Source organism: Myxocyprinus asiaticus, chromosome 40, assembly GCF_019703515.2.
Source record: "Myxocyprinus asiaticus isolate MX2 ecotype Aquarium Trade chromosome 40, UBuf_Myxa_2, whole genome shotgun sequence".
Taxonomy (NCBI): domain Eukaryota; kingdom Metazoa; phylum Chordata; class Actinopteri; order Cypriniformes; family Catostomidae; genus Myxocyprinus; species Myxocyprinus asiaticus.
In genome coordinates, this window is record NC_059383.1 from 22,440,860 (window position 1) to 22,453,879 (window position 13,020).

The window sequence follows — 13,020 nt, forward strand, 5'->3', positions numbered from 1 at the left end:
AACTTTTGATCCTGAAGTTTTGATTCTGGCTGACAGAATACGCGCTTCAGAGGAAGACGGGATGACATGCTGGATTTTCATGAGGTTCGTGAATTACATTTTTTTAAATGAGATATCTGCATATTTGCAGATGGTATATAATAGAAATTGTATTGATATTTGCCTTTTGTCATTATAAATGTTACAGGGAACTGTTGAGGATAGACTGTTAGAATGAGTGCTTCATAGGAAGATTTATGAGCGCTCCACAGGATGCTGGATCTGCTGAAGTTGTGTGAGGTTGGTTTATTACATCTGTTTAAACGAGATGTGCGCATATTTGCAGATGGTACATGATATTAGTTTTATTTAAATTTACCTTTTTTATCATTAGACAAGACAGTTAAAAGTTACAGGGAACTGTTGAGGAGAGAGGAGGAGAATGAAACAGGTGAGCACTTTAACATTATGAGCTCAAACACTTCTGCCACAGCTCTGGTATATGGACCGTTTAAACGAGACTGTATTGTCTATTATTGTAGTAACACGATGGCACGTAACAACGAAACGAACCATGACTGAGCGTTTACATGTCTCAGATGCAAGCAGGTGATCCTCATCGCCCTCAAGAAACAAATCGGCCAAAGTGGAAGATTTATCAGCCTCTGTGAAATATCAGTCGACCACTTCTCTAGAGACTGTTGTGCATGAAAATCCCAAGAGATCAGCAGTTACAGAAATACTCAAACCAGCCCATCTGGCACCAACAACCATGCCACGGTTGAAATCACTGGGATCACATTTTTTCCTCATTCTGATGGTTGATGTGAACATTAACTGAAGCTCCTGACCCTTATCTGAATGATTTTATGCATTGCAATGCTGCCACATGATTGGTTGATTAGATAATCGCATGAGTAATTAGGTGTACCTAATAAAGTGGTCGGTGAGTGTATATATTAGTTCACCCAGTCCTAGTTGCAACCCAACTCATGTCCCAAACAGTCTTTTGCATTTTACCGACCAGATGAGAATAAAGGCATCAGTCCATGTCCCAGCTGTTTTTGTGTCAGTATTTCACTGTGGAAACACTGTGCTTAATACAAAAAAGACCCACAAAGCCTCAAATGCAAAAAGAGAGAATTACAGAAGATGTTTGTTAAACATGGTGCAATGAATGTATGCAAACTGACATACTTGATAGGCTGCATCTTCCAATGCCGTTGGAGGAGTTAAATAGAATATTCAATGGGCAATAGATCTTGTCAGTTAGATAACTCAATTAGATTATCTATCTTATAGAATGAGCCAAAACAGAACTGAATTCATACTCAATGCTACCAAAATACACACAGGAAAAGATCACTGCTGCTGCCTAATGGATAACAGGTGTTTCTCATCTAAAACATGTGCACTTTGGGTAAATTTTTTTAATTATTTACTCTGAGGAAATGGGAAACAAATAGCTTCTTAAAATGATTTAATGGCATCGTCATGTTTGAAGGAATTTTGGGACATTTAAAACAATTACAACTCTTCAATGATTATTATTATTTTGTTTTATTTTTTTTTTTGCATAGTTACTGCATTCGCTTTGCTTAGAGATTCCACAAAAGACAGAGAAATAGAAAGTGAGAGAAATACAGTAATGATACACCCATAGCAATATTGTGATGGTGCATCAGGTGCTGTCTTGCTCTCCTGCAGTGAGTGTAAGTATTACATTGGGTGTATACCTACTGGCTGTGCCAGGACTCTATACCTGAGCTGCCCAGCTGCAGTTATCCAAAGCAGCCAACAGCCTACATTCCAGACATACTGTGGTTGGTAGGCCTACCGGTCTAGCTTTCGTCATGCAGGTGGAGGGCCACATTCCTCCTCTTCAGGAGAGGTCAGGGCCATTTACTAGCCCTGCAAGGACAGGCAGCACTGATGGCCACTCTCCTCCTAATGGCACAGTGTGATTTACACAAGTAGGACATGGAACCTCCGAGAAGAAACCAGCAAATGGTTCTGCTGTAATAAACGGTGCCTTTGTAATTCTGATTGCATTGGCTTTTTGGTTCACACTTTTACAAATATAGTTACAATGCAATTGCATCTGGCATGGGTGATTCTCACGAAATTTGTCAAGAAAATGTCCTGGTCCTATTTAACAGCAAAATCAAAAGAAACAAATCAGAAATTATATTCTGCATGTAGAAAATGAAGCCTATTTTCAGGGCCATTAAGATTTTTTACCTTATTTTCATGACAGTTACACACAATTTACCCCCAAATTCTCATTACTGCAAAACAAGATGGTCATCATATTCTCATCACAGCAACATTAAAAAAGCATTCAAAGTGTAATGTATTAATGCATCATTGTAATGCCTATTGTGTTGCCTTTTAATCTTTGCTGATTGTAATTTTAAAAATCGTTGTACAACAGGATGCTTTTACTGTAATTCAGTTATTGTTTTTATTTTTTTTTTTTTTTATTTTTTACTGCTTTATGATAATGAGAATCATCAATGAAAACAAAGGGAATAGTAAAAGTAAAAAGTCCAGACGTCTTTGGGGGGCAAAATGTAGGGATGCACAATATATTGTAGGCCAATACGTTATTGGCGCATAACTGGGAAAATCAAAATATTATTATCGCGCCAATAATAGAATTACCGCAGATATTTTCACAGATAATTTGTTACAGTTTATTTACTTGCGGCTGAAATTCTTTGACTGCCTGTGGTGTCTTCCCTTCAGGCAGAGTCTCGGGCAGTCTCAAGCGACAGTGCACGTGCGCATACACCGTGTGTCTGTGTTAATGAAAGCCAAGCTCATGTTGCTCTGTGAGGATAATTTCAACATCTCTGTACAGTGTTACATTGTTTTGGGGCTGGTTTTAGTCATCTGCTGTAAGTAACGACATGCCATTTCCCATGTTCTGTTTGTTTCTTGAGGCATTAAATGAAAACGCGACAAAAACATGTATGTATGTTACTTGGGGGCTATCGTTTTCACATATTAATTCATGAAACATAAACAGAATGTGGTAAATAGCACATTGTTACTTACATAACAGCACTGTGATTAAAACAAGTCCAAGCATAAATTGAACCAGCACATTTTATAAGTGATACAGTGGAACTGTCACAGACGAGCATTGAAGCAAGTGTCTGTGAATGAGACGCACATAGGCTCAATGTGCGCACATACACAAGCTGCATTCGCAGTCTGTCCGGCACTAATAATAGTCAATGTATACAGAGATTAGGGTTTGTTTTGTGTGATTTCTTGTTTAATATTCGTTACATGCTGTTTATTGCCTCATTTTGGTTTAATGCATTACAGCTGTATGAAGTTTATTATTCTCTCTATGTAAGCGACTCATCAGGATCACCGTAAACACCTATGTAAATTGACACCATAATTGATGCAAGTGCTTTGTAATTTATTTCCATTTAAATCAGCATACATCTGTAATATAGGCACATTTATAGTGCATGTTACATCCGTCAAATCTTGAATAGCAGTCCAAATTCCAAGCTTTTAAATAACACCTATTTTAAAATGAGAAAATTTTAATGACTTATCTAGTAGCTCCAGGTTGAATGATTGAAAATTAAAACTTTTTTTAAACAATATCGGTTATCGTATCGGCCACGAGATGTGAATTATCGGTTACCGTATCAGCCCAGAAATTCCATATCAGTGCATCCCTAGTAAAATGTGCTTTAGTGTTTTGCGTATGTCCTACAGATTTGTTTTTCTCATATTTGTTTTTCTTTGAAATTCTTTTTCTCTATACATTTTTTTTTACTGTAACTAAATTTCTTTTTTCTCCTCAAGGGGCAAGCTGTGTTCAGAATTGCATACTACCCATACTCCCCCAACATAGAATGGCCCTTTGGGGACAAGTCGACTACCCAAAAGATAGAGACAGGCTAACCCAGTCGTGGCCTCTTTTCCCCTTCTTTTTTCCACTCCCTAAAAAACAAGGGGGATTATCCGACTGGGCCGACCAGGTCTAGTCGGGGGGTGTCCCTCCCAAGGGGAGGACATGGCGGAGACCACACCTCGCCCAAAGAGAGGGGGGGATATTTAAGTGGAAAATACGTCACATGGTCTTGCCGACCATGTGGAGAAGTCTCATGGTAGATCCTACCCAACGGGGGAGGAGTTACTACAAACATGGAGACTGTGGCAGAGGCGGCTCTGCCCAAGGAAGACGCAGTTTGCCAACAGGGAAACGAATTAGTGGAAGATATACATCGCATGGGGTTACCTTACAGGGAACCGCCACATGCGGAGCACTTACCCCAGAACAGGGCTCTTAGTTAGCACGTGTACTGGTGCGTTCGTGTTAAGTGCAGGTTTGGGAAACGCACGAGAAAAAAGGAAAGAACATTTGCAACTTCGTATGTAGAGAATGCTCTTAAGAGTTAAGACCCATAGTTATCAGAAAAACATGCAGCCTTTGTTTCTCATGATCAATGCACTTGCCTGGGAGCGCTCTCTGTTTCAGTTTTAAATGCTTAGAAGCAATGACAGCTTAGAAAGAAATGTCATAAAAAGAAAATAGTGCAAAACAACATACATAAATTAAGAGAAATGTCAAGAGATATAAAGATCGCACTCCCTCATTACACGTGTTATGTGCTGTGTAGGCGGGGCTCGCTTCGTTTCAGGGGCGGCCGTTGCCATATTTACAATGAACAAGAACTCCATTGCGCCAAGTCACATACACACACATATTTGAATTTTCTAAAACCAACGTAATTAAACACAAATTTTGTTAACCAAAGTCATTTTGGATCTGTTTTACCTTACCTCAGGGAGAAGTGCCCTGTCAACACTCTTTAATTAAGATGCGATAAACAAACGATAAAATAAAAATGGCACTTGTGTTTATTGTTGATTTGTCTATCTTTGATTTGCCTATGAGAAAATCTGAAGCAAATTTAGCGCAGCATTTATTTTTATTTGTTGTTTATAGTTTCATTAGAATTAATTTAAATATTTTTGGGGTATGGTTTATGATTAGCACTGACGACATGTCACCCGCTGAAATCAGTTCATTTTAAAATTAGGTTTCATTTTTCAGTTTATTTTAACCTGGCAAATCTACTTGGGATCTCATATGCTCCCAAGCCCTGGCTTTCAAATAATATATCTTTATGAGATTGTCAAAGGATCTTGTAGTTCAGGAATTTTAATTACATGTATCTTTTCTTCCATGTTTTCAGTAATCTGATATGAGCTCAGTAAATTGTTGTATGATTGGTTGTGAATAATAAGCCTTTCAATGACTGCTGCAGAGGCTCAGAAAAATATAAAATATTTTACTTCTCGCGGCACCTGTGGCGAAGAGCCATGCACGTGAAAGCGGCAGGATATTGGGTGTACGAGCACTGCTTGTGCACTGCCTCCTTTGCCGCTTTCCGCTTGCCTCTCATTGAAAATGAACTAGATACTCGTAAAAGCGAACATTCTAAAGGCTCGCTAGTGTGTAACGGCCTTTAGAACGTTTGCTTTGATATGTCCAGTGTAGACAGCTTCAAGCCGTCGAGGCACATTGCACACACGGTGTAGACAGCAACATTGATTATGCCAGACAATTGACCATAAGTCTGAAAAAAAGGACAGGCTCGGGTAAAAGAGGATGCGGTCAGCCTATTAAATCAAATCAAATCCCTTTATTGTCACTCAACCATATACACAAATGCAACAGTGGGTGAAAGTTTTGGGTGCAGTTCCAAGCAATATAGCAGTATGACAATTACAATAAACATCTGATTTACACATAACACAGTTTACACATCTGTTACACAATGCAATATACACCTAATAATATACAGTATACACAAAATAAGAAGACTGTATACAAATAATAATAATAATAATATACAGTATACACAAAATAAGAAGACTGTATACAAATAATAATAATAATAATATACAGTATACACAAAATAAGAAGACTGTATACAAATAATAATAATAATAATATACAGTATACACAAACAATTGACAGTATACACAATCAGACAATTGACCATAAGTCTGGAAAAAAGGACAGGCTCGGGTAAAAGAGGATGCGGTCAGCCTATTAAATCAAATCAAATCCCTTTATTGTCACTCAACCATATACACAAATGCAACAGTGGGTGAAAGTTTTGGGTGCAGTTCCAAGCAATATAGCAGTATGACAATTACAATAAACATCTGATTTACACATAACACAGTTTACACATCTGTTACACAACGCAATATACACCTAATAATATACAGTATACACAAAATAAGAAGACTGTATACAAATAATAATAATAATAATATACAGTATACACAAAATAAGAAGACTGTATACAAATAATAATAATAATAATATACAGTATACACAAAATAAGAAGACTGTATACAAATAATAATAATAATAATATACAGTATACACAAAATAAAAAAATATGTATACAATAAAAATACACTGTGCCAGTCAGGATGCTCTCTACAGTGCTGGTGTAGAACCATGTGAGGATGTGGTGGTTCATTCCAAATTTCCTCAGCTGTCTCAGGAAGAAGAGGCGCAGGTGAGCCTTCTTCACAACAGCCTCAGTGTGGACAGACCATGTGAGTTACTCAGTGATGTAGACACTGAGGAACTTGAAGCTGCTGACTCTCTCCACCGGTGCTCCATTGATAGTGATGGGGCTGTGTTCTCTGTCTTTTCTCCTGAAGTCCACCACAAGCTCCTTGGTCTTACTGACGTTGAGGGAGAGGTTGTGCTCCTGACACCAGCATGTCAGAGTGTGCACCTCCTCTCATTGTCAGTGATCAGACCTACCACCGTCATATCATCAGCAAATTTAATGATGGCATTGGAGCTATGTGTTGCCACACAGTCAGGGAGTGACTGTGTACAGGGAATACAGGAGTGGGCTGAGAACATAGCCCTGCCGGGCTCCAGTGTTGAGGGTCAGTGATGAGGAGATGTTGCTGCCCATTCTAACCACCTGGCATCTGCTTGACAGGAAGTCCAGGATCCAGCTGCACAGCGAGCTGTTTAAGCCCAGAGCCTGGAGTTTCTCATCAAGCTTGGAGGGCACTATGGTATTAAATGCTGAGCTGTAGTCTACAAACAGCATTCTCAAATATGTGTTCCTTTTTTCCAGGTGGGAGAGAGCAGTGTGTAGTGTAGATGCAATGGCATCATCAGTGAAGCGGTTGTTGCAGTATGCAAACTGCAGTGAGTCCAGTGAGGCAGGCAGCACAGAAAAGATGTAATCTCTGATTAGTCTCTCAAAGCATTTGCTGATGATGGGGGTCAGAACAACAGGACGCCAGTCATTTAAGCAAGTGATTTTGGATTGCTTTGGTACAGGCACAATGGTGGACATTTTAAAGCAGTTGGGCACTACAGACAAGGAGAGGGAAAGTTTGAAAATGTATGTAAAACACCAGCCAGTTGGTTCGCGCATGCTCTGATGCCGTGGCCTGGAATACCATCTGGACCCGCAGCTTTACGGATATTCACCCGTCGGAAGGATCGGGTTACATCTGCTACAGAGACGGAGAGTGAACTGACCTCTGTAGCTTCAGCTGTGAGAGCTCTCTCCGCGAGGGTGGTGTTATTTCACTCTAAACGAGCATAAAATGTATTTAGCTCATCCAGGAGAGAGGCAGCAGTGTTCACGGTGGAGTTTTTATTCCCTTTAAAGTCCGTGATGATATTAATTCCCTGCCACATGCTTCTAGAGTTGGTGGTGTTGAACTGTCCTTCAATCTTGTCCCTGTACTGGCGTTTGGCTGCTCTGATAGTTTTGCGGAGGGCATAACTGGCTTGCTTATGCTCCTCCGCATTCCCGGAATTAAAAGCGGAGGTCCGGGCATTAAGTGCCGCACGAACATCACTATTAATCCATGGTTTCTGGTTAGGGTAGATCCGTATAGTTTTGGTCGGCACTACATCATCTATACACTTCCTGATGAAACACGTTAGGCTATCAGTGTAGACCTCGATGTCATCATCAGAGGCGGACCGGAACATCTCCCAGTCTGCATGACTGCGTCTTGTAGCATAGAATCTGATTGGTCTGACCAGCACTGGATTGTTCTGAGGCGGGTGCTTCCTGTTTCAGTTTCTGCCTGTAAGCGGGCAGAAGCAGAACGGAAGAGTGGTCCGATTTGGGGGAGGGATTTGTAGCCAACCCGGAAGGGAGAGTAGCAATGGCCCAAAACCCGGTCCCCTCATGTGTTGAAACTGATGTGTTGGTAGTATTTCGGTGCTATTGACTTGAAGTTAGCTTTGTTAAAGTCCCCGGTCACAATGAACGCGGCCTCAGGGTGCGCGGTTTCCTGCTTGCTTATACTCCCATACAGTTCCTTGAGTGCCCGGTCTGTGGCGGCTTGTGGCGGGATGTACACAGCTGTGATAATGACCGCTGTGATTTCCCTCAGTAGTCAGAATGGTCGACACAGAAGCATGAGAAATTCCAGATCAGGAGAGCAGAAAGACTTGATAAAATGTATGTTCCTCTGATCGCACCAGGATTTGTTGATCATAAAACATACACCACCACCTCTGCTTTTTCTTTCGCTCTGTCCGCTCGGTGCATGGAGAACCCCACGGGTTCGATGGCTGAGTCTGGAATCTCTAAATTTCTGTAAGGCAGATAATGCAGCAGTCCCTCATCTCTCTTTGGAAAGAGATCTGCGCTCTCAGCTCGCAGAGCTTGTTGTCCAGAGACTGAAAATTTGCTAGTAGAATACTGAGTAGCGGGGGTCGATTTGTGCGATGTCTTAGTCTGATGAGAACGCCGGCTCTCCTTCCCCTTTTCTGGCTGCTTTTCCGCAGCTGGGCTGCCCAGACAATGGGCTCCGCTGTCGTGTTTGTAAACAGAGGATCGGCATTGAAGTATTTAAAGTCCGGTTTTCGGTGTGCTATTGCAGAACCAATGTCCAAAAGTGTTTGTCTATCATAGACAATAAGGCAGACAACATCCGAGACAAAAAATATAAGAACTGTAGACAAAACAAACAAAAAACTGCAACACTGGGTCGGAGCTCGCTACGCAGCAGCCATACACAGCGCCATCTTGAGCTTGTGCGTTACATTACATTATTGCTCATATGTGGCTGTTTTTTGTGTGTTAGACGTTAAGGAGCCTACTTCGATAGAGACAAAACGTGATCAATTATCTGCTGAGCAGAACAAACCGTTTTGGTGAGAAGCGCGACACAACCCATTTCAATTCACCAAAACCATATCAATTTTCTTATCTGAAATAAAAACAATTGTCTAACAACAGGAATATTATTATTATCATGTGAGCAATTTTGTGTGCGACAAAATGCAGTTTATTTTTATTTGCAAACTATTAGTATATTCTGGCAGATTTGATTGGGTGGACCAGCCGTCAATCTGGGTGGATCAGTGCTGCTCGTCATAGTAACATAATTATATTTGTGCATAACTTTATAAACATTTGTAATTTACCTCCCTGGAAATGTTTAAATATATATTAATCCTAATTAAGTACATAATTACATTTTGTTTTGCAATAGTTTTGTGCAGAACGATTATGCATTTCTTTTACACAATCAATGCTTCATTCATCAGGTGTGCACTTATGTGCATTTGTAATGTTTAGTTTTCACAAATTGCTCTGTGGGTCGAGATGAAAGCTTCCAGGATCATTGAACACAGTGGAGGCCGTATAGTCCTGCCAATGATATTAATTGATTATAACTCACTTTGTTATTGCTGAGGAGACATGTGGAACATGCGCTTTAGGAACATTCACCAATCGAGATGTCTGCTCTTTACTCCTAGAGGTGACAACAGTGACAGAAATGTGGTGCTGCACAATGCATGATGTGGGTGAGAGCACCCTTTGGTGTCAGAAAGGAAGAGGAGATGATGATTTTATTTGATCTAGTCATCCATTTATATATCTATTTTATGCATTATAATTATTATCATTATTATTATTATTATTATTAACCTTGGGTTTCCCCAAGCACTATGTAGGACATTAGTAGCACTTAAGTAGTACTTAATCTCTAAGTCTCATTTCCCAAAAGCATTGTTATCAAAGTAGTTCATAAAAACATTCGTAAATTAACGCTCTTGAACCGCTCTTTTTTTATTTATTTTTTTATTTTATTTATTTTTTTATCCCCTTTTCTCCCCAATTTGGAATGCCCAAATCCCACTACTTAGTAGGACCTCATGGTGGCACGTTTACTCACCTCAATCCGGGTGGTGGATGACAAGTCCCAGTTGCCTCCACTTCTGAGACGTCAATCCACGCATGTTATAATGTGGCTCGTTGTGCATGACACCGTGGAGACTCCCAGCATGTGGAGGCTCATGCTACTCTCTGTGATCCACGCACAACTTACCACGTGCCCCACTGAGAGCGAGAACCACTAACTGCAACCACGAGGAGGTTACCCCATGTGACTCTACCCTCCCTAGCAACCGGGCCAATTTGGTTGATTAGGAGACCTGGCTGAAGTAATCTTAAACATATCTTTCTAGCATCTTTCACAGTTTATCAAAGACATCGGACATTTAATAAATTGTATTAATATATAATGAACATAAAGGCATAGTAAACTATTTCAGAAGATAAAAAAGTGTTAAAAATCGCTATGAAATCAATAGGCGTTCTCCGCAGTCTGCACATGCGACGTGATAGGTCTAAATTTACAAGACACATTATTAAGATGCTCTTAGCTCTGTAGGATTACTCCAGAGCACTCGTAAATCTACAAGCATTTTTAAGTACTAAAGTTATGATGGCTTTGGGAAACAGGATGCAAAACTAAGATGAATCGTAAGATGTATTCTACGATCTAGGTTTTCGATGCTTTTGTGAAACGAGGCCCAGTGCTGTGCAGTGCTCTCACATCTGCAGTTAAAAATTTGCAATTAGAAATTTGAACCCATTCACATGTGAGCGATAAGCTTGGAAAATCCACAAATGTAGCATATTGCCAGCGTTGCAAAAAAAAAAAAAAAAATGGTAAAATGCGTCTGATACTTTGCTATCGCAAAATCTCGGACACATCTTCTGGGTGGAGGTAATGTTCCCTCTGCGCTGTATCACACAGCTGTGCTCAAGAGACGCAATCCATCATTTAATGAACTGTACGCAAAAACAAGAGCAGGAGCAATTGACAGGCAATCAAATAAGATGCAAAATATTATTCTGTTTGCCCAACAACACTTGAAGGGAACAAGCTTAAAGATGTTGAAGTTTGACACAGTAACACTGAATTCAACATGTTTCTTGTAGAAACACCATGCCATGTGTTCCTCTAACAGACTATTCAGAGTAGTTGACAGATAAAGTATAATTAATATAATAACATTATAATGAATATAATGTCTAATGAATGTTAATAAAAATATTTATTAAAATGGCTGTATTTATTATTGTAGTGTTACTACAAAGCAGGAAATAGGAAAATGCATATTCTTTGTTGTGTTTGAGTTTCAGAAATGGCTAGAATTTATCTGAACATGAATATTAATCGTAATACAAGTATGTCATTATTATTTCAAAATGTGGTATAGATATGGGATTGTTTATTTTGCACTATTTTAGTTTCTGTACTTGTAAAACACTAAACAATTAAGTCAAGAATGATAGAAGGTGAATTTAATTTGGTCAATGCTAAGGGTTAGTCTCAGTCTCAGACGACATGAAATCTGCAAGAGATGTCAGAAAATCCATTCTGATTGGCTGGCAGCTCTTATGAGTTGTTTAAAAAGTGTTGTTTAGATGTTTCCAGGATACAACAGTGAGCACCTCTGTGGAAGAACTATAGTTGAAAACTACTTGACTTTTGATTAGATTTGCCAAAGCTTGCAAAAAAAAAAAAAAAAAAAGAAAAAAGAAAACATGGGTAGGATTACAACAGTTTATTAAATTAATATGTAAGGTGCAATTATTCCATTAATATGATTTGCTGGAACATATATACATATTTTTATTTAACATTGTAACATGGGGAAAACGAGAGTTTTTTATTTATTTATTTATTTGAGTTTCCTGAACTACATCAATATCTGTATATTAATGTCCGGTGCGGAAGTAAATAATTCCAAAAAACCAAGGACTTCTACACAGTCGAGGATTTTTAAAATCAGAAATGTAATTGACAGACATAAAAAATGTAATAAAAATTCAAATAATCTTATTTAGGCTAACCGTATATTAATTTTGTGCAGAGACATATCTGCCTATCTTCATTTGTAAAAGTCAAAGCTCAGGTTTTGGTTAAAAAAAAAAAAAAAAAAAAAAATATATATATATATATATATATATATATATATATATATATACACAGGCTGCAACTTAAACATTTATGATCATTAACTATTTTACATAAATAACGCCTGTTTCCCAAAACAGCACTTAAATTGCTCCTTATAAATAGAACCTAAATGCTTTGTTATGGGAGCTGTTCGGTCCAATGCTGAAACCTTGGTCAATATGTCCAGGAGTTTGTTTTATCAACATGACAATAATGCAGAAATACTGACAAGCTTGGAAATTATATGTAACCTTGTCGAGACGCCAAAAGATAATGACAATCACAGCATTTAAATAAACTATGATAGCATAGGTAAAACGGGGTTTCAGAATGATGCTCACCTTTATAGAGATTAATGATAGAAATGTATGAATGTGAACGCATGCAATGTGAAAAAGGGTCTCTAATGTTGCCAAAAGTTTGTCTCTTTTGCTGGAAACTGAATGTACATGGTTTTGTCATTTTTCTATTTCATAAAATGCATCACACATTTATTTATTTATGAGTTTTTGAATCAGTGAACGTAAAACCTGGTGCAGTACCTTTTGTCAGTTAGTGCAAATTGTCCCTTCATTTACCTGTGCATTTGTCTTCTGGATTTTGGAAAATAATTATGTAACATTCTAAAATAATTTAATCACATTATTAAGCCTAATATTTGGATATATTAACAGGCCTACCAACTTCATTGATAAGTGTCATTAATTTGTTTAGGCTAATAAATTCATT

The 13,020-nt window shown here is 38.7% G+C and overlaps 1 protein-coding gene and 1 long non-coding RNA gene across 2 annotated transcripts in view; one reads left to right on the forward strand and one right to left on the reverse strand.

Annotated features, from left to right (window-relative positions):
* The window catches only part of LOC127431126 (collagen alpha-1(XXIII) chain), a 154,751-nt gene that overhangs the window by 108,184 nt on the left and 33,547 nt on the right, over nt 1-13,020 (reverse strand). The window lies entirely within an intron of this gene.
* On the forward strand, nt 47-420 carry LOC127431129 (uncharacterized). The gene is made up of 3 exons (XR_007895533.1): nt 47-84; nt 188-279; nt 374-420. It is a non-coding gene; the product is annotated as an uncharacterized LOC127431129 (long non-coding RNA).